Consider the following 7,519-nt stretch of genomic DNA (forward strand, 5'->3'; position numbering starts at 1 on the left):
GCCTTATGGGGTTTCCGTTGTATGTTACTTGTCTTTCTCTTGCGGCTTTTAGGATTCTCTCTTTATCTTTAATTCTGGACATTTTGACTATGATGTGTCTTGGTGTGGGCCTCTTTCAGTTTATCTTGTTTGGGGCTTTCTGTGCTTCCTGTACCTAGATGTCTGTTTCCTTCCTTAGGTTAGGGAAGTTTTCATCTATTATTTCTTGAAATAGATTCTCTCCCCTTTGTCTCACTCTTCTCCTTCCAGGACACCTATAACACGGATGTTAGTGGGGTTGATGTTGTCCCAGAGGTCCCTTAGACTGTCCTCACTCTTTTTAATTCTTTTCTCTTTTACCTGTTCACCTTGGGTAATTTCTTCTAGTCTTTCGTCCAGCTCGCAGATCTGTTCTTCTGTATCCTCTACTCTGCTTTTGAGTCCCTCTAGTGAATTTTTCATTTCCAGTATTGTATTCTTCATTTCTGATTGGTTCTTTTTTATATCTTCCGTTTCTTTGTTGACATTCTCACTGAGTTCATCTATTCTTCTCCCCAGATCAGTGAGCATCCTTAACACTCTTTGTTTGAGCTCTCTGTTGGGTAGGTTGCTCATTTCTGTTTCACTTAGTTCCTTTTCTGGGGTTTTGTCCTGTTCCTTTACTTGGAATGTATTCCTTTGCCTCCTCATTTTGCCTCTTTCCCTGTGCTTGTGTCTATGTATTAGGTAGGTCAGCTACATCTCCTGCTCTTGGATAGATGACCTCATATAATTGATGCCTTAGGAGGCCTGTAGTGTGCTTCCCTCAGTTCTCAATGTTCCAGGGGTGACCCCTATGTGGGTTACGTGTGTCCTTCTGTTGTGGCCTGTTTGCTCTCCCTGTAGGCACCCAGGGAGGCTGAGTTATGCTCCTGGCCAGCTGTTGTAATGCTCAGCTGCTTGTAGTTGTTGTGGGCCCTTCAGTCTCTTTATCAGGTGTGGGGAGCCTCAGCACAGTTGGCTGCAAGTTCTAATACCACATTTGTGTTGCAGTATTTCTTTTAAGTGAGTAGGCCCCCAGTGTGGCAGGTTGTTGGGCTCAGGGCCTTACAATTTCTATAAGCCTCCAGCCTTTAGGTCTTTTGTCAGCTCTCTGAGGATTGCAGCTGGATGGGGCTGGCCTCAGGCATGGGAGCACCCAATTGTTTCAGGCTTTGGAAGGTGGGGCAAACCCCTATGTTGGTCTTTGATAAGCACAAGTCTTCTGCAGCTAACAAGCCCTGCCGCCCACAGGTCCACACACACAGTCAACACAGTCCTGCCCTGTATGCGTGCCCCAACCTCCTGAAGTGGACCCAGTCTCTCCAAGGCGGGAGCCCCACACTCTCCACCTGCTCCTTGTGCAGGCCCTGCCCCACTGAAGTGGGCTCAGTTGCCAGGCTGCAGAGAATCTAATCACCAATCTATGCAAGCCCACAAGTTGCCTGAGGGGTTGTTGGGTGGGGCCAGTCTCTAGGGTAGGCTGCCTACCCTGGCTAAACTGGATTAAATTGGTGCTCTAGTGGGTGGAGCAGACCTGGGCTAGCAGGCCCCAGAGAGAACTTGAATGGTGTCTGTGTCAGCACGCCCACACCAGGTCACAGCAATGGCTGCCGCCAATGTCCTAGTCCCTGGAGAGGTCTCACATCTCACTGAGATGCACTCAGGGCCTATCAGGTGAGTCTCTTTTCACCAAAGCACTGTGCACCTTTCTTTCTGGTGATTTTAGGTTGCTTTCTGAAATGGGTGAATTTGCTCATGGGCACTTTAAGAGCCGGTTTTAATTTCTTTGTGAACCAGCTTTTCTGGGGGTATTCCCCAATGTTTTTGTAGCATGCAAAGTCAGATATTATGCCACTCGTCTCGATTGTGTTGGGTCCACAAAATGCCCACAGCAGGGGCGCTCCTCGGCTCAGGGGCCCGCTCATCCAGGGAGGGCTGCGTACCTTTGGGAGGCTCCTGGGTGGACGTGAGGTGCTGCGACTTGTGAAGGCGGCATTTTTCCTCTCCAGAAGGGAATTTCTGCCTCTTCCACATCAATTAGGATTGTCGTTTGTTGCAGGAGTTCCTCTTATCCAGTTTTCAGTGCTGTCTCAGGGCTAATTTTTCCACGAGTAGTTGTAAATTGGCTGTGTCCGCAGGAGGAGGTGAGTTCAGAGTCTGCCTATGCCACCATTTTGACTTCTCTCCTCCTTTTATTTATTTTTCTTGCCTACTTTCCCTAGTTAAAACCTCTAGTACAAAGCTGAATAGAAGTGGTGAGAGCAGACATCCTTGTCTTGTTCCTCATCTAAGAGAAAAGCATTCAGTCTTCCATCATTAAGTATGATGTAAATGTGGGCATTTCTTAGATGCCCTTTTCCAGTTTGAGGACATTCCTTTCCATTTCTCGTTTGTTGAGTTGTTTGTTTGTTTATTTCTTTTTTTATCTTGTTCGATTTTGTCAAATGCTTTTTCAGTATCAATTGAGATCATCTATGGTTTTGTCATTTGTTCTATTATATTGTATTACATTAATTGATTTTAATATGTTGAACCAATGTTACATTCATGGGACATGTTACTGGAATCAGGATGCTAGTATTTTCTTGAAGGTTTTTGGATCTATATTCATAAGGGATATTAGTCTGTTGCGTTCTCTTCTTGTGATATCTTTGTCTGGTTTTGGGATTAGGGTAATACTAGCCTCACAGAATATATGGAGAAGTGTTTCCTCCTCTTTTATGTTTTGGAAAAGTTTGTGAAGTATTGTATTAATTTTTCCTTGAATGTTTTTTAGAATTCCCCACTGGAGCTGTCTATACCTGGGCTTTCCTTTATTGAAAAGTTTAAATTACCTATTCAATTTCTCCACTTGCTATAGATCTACTCAGATTTCTATTTCTTTTTCAGTTAGTTTTAGTAATTTGTGTTTTTTTTAAGAAGTTGTCAATTTCATCTAGGCTATCTAATTTGTTGGCATACATTTATTCATAGTATTCCAGTGGTAATCCCTTTTATTTCTCTAAGGTTGGTGGTGATGTCATTTCTTTCATTCCTGATTTTAGTGGTTGATTCCTCTGTTTCCTTTGGTCAGTCTAGCTAAAGATAGGTCAATTTTGTTGATCTTTTAAAGAACCAACCTTTTATTTGCTTGATTTTTCTCTATTGTTTTTCTATTCTGTATTTCATTTGTTTCTGGTATGAATTTTGTTATTTCTTTCTTATGCTTGTTTTCGGTTTTTGTTTTGTTGTGTCGTGGTTTTACTGTTCTTTTCTGGTTTTATAAGGTAGTAGGTTAAGTTACTAATTTGAGACTTTCTTTTTATCTATGATTTTTCCTCTGAGCACTGCTGTAGCTGCATCCCATAAGTTTTCGTATGTTGTGTCTTTGTTTTAAGTCACCTCAAAGTATTCTCTTTTGTTTGATGGGACGTCTTTTTTTTTTGTTGAGGTAACATTGGTTTATAACATTATATAACTTTCAGGTGTACATCATTATATTTCGATTTCTGTGTAGATTACATCATGTTCACCACCCAAAGACTAATTACCGTCCATCACCATACACTTGTGCCCAGTCACCCCTTTTGCTATCCTCCCTTCCCTCGTCCCCTCTAGTAAACATCAATCCAATCTCTGTCTGCATGTGTTTGTTTGTTGTTGTTTTTATCCTTTATTTATGAGTGAGATCATATAGTGTTTGACTTTCTCCCTCTGACTTATTTCACTTAGCATAATACCCTCAAGTTCTAGCCATGTTGTTGCAAATGGCAAGATTTCATCTTTTTTATGACTGAATAGTATTTCATTGTGTATATACACCACATCTTTATCTGTTCATCCCTTGATGGGCACATAGGTTGCTTCCAAGTCTTGGCTATTGTGAATAATGCCACAATGAACATAGGGGCACATATATTTTTACATATTCATGTTTTCATGTTCTTTGGATAAGTGGTATAGCTTGGTATAGCAGCTGGTATAGCTGGATCGTATGGTATTTCTATTTTTAATTTTTTGAGGAATCTCCATATTGTTTTCCATAGTGGCTGTACCCGTTTGCACTCCCACCAGCAGTGTATGAGAGTTCCGTTTTCTCCACAACCTCTCCAACACTATTTCCTGTCTTGTTAATTATAGCCATTCTGATGGGCGTGAGGTTTTCAATTACTGATTTAATCTTACTAGTAATTAGTCTGTTCAGTTTTTCTATTTCTTCATGATTCAGTCATGGTAGGTTGTTTGTTTATAAGAACTTGTTTCTCCTAGGTCCAATTTGTTGGCTTATAATTGTTCATAGTAGTCTCTGATGATCCTTTGTATTTCTGTGTATCTGTTGTAACATCTCCTCTTTCATTTCTGATTTTATTTGAGTCCTCTCTCTTTTTTCCTTTGTGACTCTAACTAAAGGTTTGTCAATTTTGTTTATCTTTTTAAAAAATAGTTCTTAATTTCATTAATCTATTTTCTTTGTAGTCTCTATTTCATTTATTTTAGCTCTTATCTTTGTTATTTCCTTCCTTCTGGTAACTTTAGGTGCCCGCCCTCCAAGGTCTCTGGAGAGGATTACAGTTGGCCCTTAGATATGTGTTTAGTTAGAAGCCTGTGCCTCAGGCTGCAGACATGAAGATGGGCTAATAGGCCTTTTTCACAAAACGACTGGGTGCCTCAGTCTTCTGCCTCTTTGCTGTGCCCGGGGAGGGGCCGGGGGTGATAGCAGGTTAAGAACTCTTTCTCCATTTGTTACAGTCCTGTGGGACTTGCAAGTGTAAGCCCCATTGGCCACTAGAGTCAGGCAATCTAGAGGTGTCCCATGGGCAGCAGCTACAAAATTTGGGGTGCCAGATGAGTGTACATGCTCGTTTCTAGGAGACACCAGCAACCTGGTTTGAGGCAGAGGGAAAGCACAAAGATAGCATCTGCCAGCCTCTGTCTTTAGAGAGTATTTCAGTAGGTCCCTTGATATGTGTTAAATTAGATGCCTGCCCCTCAGGCTGACACTTTAAGATAAGCAAATAAACATCTTTCACAGAAAGTCTGGGTGCTTTTCAATTGGCTGCTTCTGCACTGGCCCTCAGGTGGGTGAGTTCACGGGTGAGCCCTTTAAGAACTGTTTCTCAGTTCACTACGGCCTTGTGGGTCTCATTGGCACAAGTACCATTAGCTTTCAAAGCTAGATGTTTTGGGAGTTAGTCTCTCAGGTGCAGGTCTTAAAAGTTGGGGTGCTAGACGTGGGGTTCAAACCCTTCACTCCTCAGGGAGAAGCTTGGGTTGTGAGTTTCCACCCAATTGTGGGTCACCATGCTGGGAGTGTGGTTTATGGTGAGAATGTGTCTCGGCCTCTCTTACCCACTTTGATGTGGGTTTTTTCTCATTTACCCAATGTGTAGGATTCATTAAGCTAGTTTTGAGGGTTTTTTTCCAGAGGAAATTGTTCTCTATGTAGCTGTAGATTCAGTGTGTCTGTGGGAAGAGGTGAGTTTAGGATCCTCCTACATCACCGTCTCGAACTGGAACCCTAATGTTATTTTTTAATAGGGTTGGATTTACATCTGCCACATTGGCTTTGATTTTCTATAAGTCTTAATCTTTTTTTCCATCTATTTCTCCTTTATTGCTTTCTTTTGTATTATGGGGATATTTTCAAGTGTAACATTTTGATTCCTAGTGATTTTTGGATTTTATTCCTTGAGTTATTTTCTAGTTCTTGCTCTAGGGCTTACAATATATAACTTAACTTATCAGAATGTGCTTCAGATTTCTACTGCCTTAGTTCCAGTGAAATATAGAAATTTTACCCCCATATAGCTACATTCCCTTCTTGCCCCACTTTTGTGCTATTATTGTTATACCTACTATGTTTACATATGTTATAGGCTCAAGAATACATTGATATAATTATTATTTTATATAATCTTATGTCTTTTAAAGAAGCTGAGAGGAAAAAAAGAACAAGTATATATTCACTAAGTTTGCTATGTTAACTTTTGTATTTACTCCTCCTGGTTCTCTTTGTTTCTTCCTGCGGATTGAAGTTACCATCTGGTGCCCTTCCCTTACTCCAAAACAGCTTTGTTTCCGTCTTCCTCCTTTGTGTTGTTATTGTCAAATATATTACACACCTATGTGTTACAGGACCAGCAATACAAGTATATGCATATTGTTTTATGCAATTATGTTTTAAATAAGTTAATAGAAGAAGGAGAAGAAATATGCAATTATTCCATCTTTCACAATTACATAATTATTTTTGCTGGTACTTTTGGTTTTTTCATATGTATTCAAAATACTGTCCATTGTCATTTGCTTTCAAACCTGAAGAACCTCATTTGGTATTTCTTGTAAGGGAGATCTGCTAGCAATGAATTTTCAAAGTTTTGTTTGTCTTGGAAAATTTTAATTTCTTCTTTTTTTAAAGGTAGTTTCCTTGATGTAAGATTCTTAGTTGATATTTTTTTTCTTTCAGCATTTTGAATATGTCATTCCACTTCCTTCTGGTTTGCATTGTTTTTATTGACAAGTCAGCTGTTACTCTTACTGGGTTCTCCCACAGGTGATGCACCATTTTTTTCTTGCTTCTTTCAAGATGTTCTCTTTATCTTTGAATTTAAACATTTTTACTATAATTTGTTTGGGTGTGAATCTGCTTTTATCCTGTTAGGATTTCACTAAGCTTCTTCTTTGTGTAGATTAATGTTTTCCATCAAATTTGGGGTGTTTTCAGCCATTATTTTTTAAAATAATTATTCTGTCCCTTTCTCTTTCTTTTCTCTTTCTGGTACCCCATCACAGGTATCTTGGTGTATGTAATGGTATTCCATATTCTTCTGTTCTGTTCATTTTTATTCATTCTTTTTTTATCTCTGCTTCACTTTACATAATCTCTATTTACTTATCTTCAAGTTTGCTGATTGATTCTTTTACCAGCTCAAATATGCTATCGAGTGTCACTAGCAAATTATTCATTTTGGTTATTGTACTTTTAATTTCCAGTTTTTTTTCATAATTTCTATCTTTCTTATTGTTATTCTTTATTTTATGAGACATTATAATCATACCTTCCTTCTGTTCCTTAATCATGGTTTCATTTAGTTCTTTAAACGTGTTGATAATAGTTGCTTTGAAGCCTTTATCTGCTAGGTCCATTACCTGGGCCCCTTCAAAATTGGTCTCTATTGCCTGTTTTTATTTTCCCTGTATGAGTCATACTTTCTTGCATCTTTGCATGTCTCATAATTTTTGTTAAAAGCTGACATTTTAAATAATTTATTATAGCAAGTCTGGATACTGATCCTCCCCCTTCCCCACCAGAGTCATTGTTGTTTGCTCTGTCATTGCTATCGGCTAAATGTTTGTGTCCCTCCAAAATTCACATGTTGAAACCTAATCCCCAGTATGACAGTATTTGGAAGTGGGGCCTTTAGGAGATGATCAGGTCATGAGGACAAAGCTGTAATGAGAGGGATTAGTGTCCTTAAAAAAGAGACCCCAGAGAGCTCTTTAACCCCTTCTCCATATGAGGACACAGTGAGATGTTAGC

The sequence above is a fragment of the Diceros bicornis genome, chromosome 23 (genome assembly GCF_020826845.1).
Source record: "Diceros bicornis minor isolate mBicDic1 chromosome 23, mDicBic1.mat.cur, whole genome shotgun sequence".
Classification (NCBI taxonomy): Eukaryota; Metazoa; Chordata; class Mammalia; order Perissodactyla; family Rhinocerotidae; genus Diceros; species Diceros bicornis.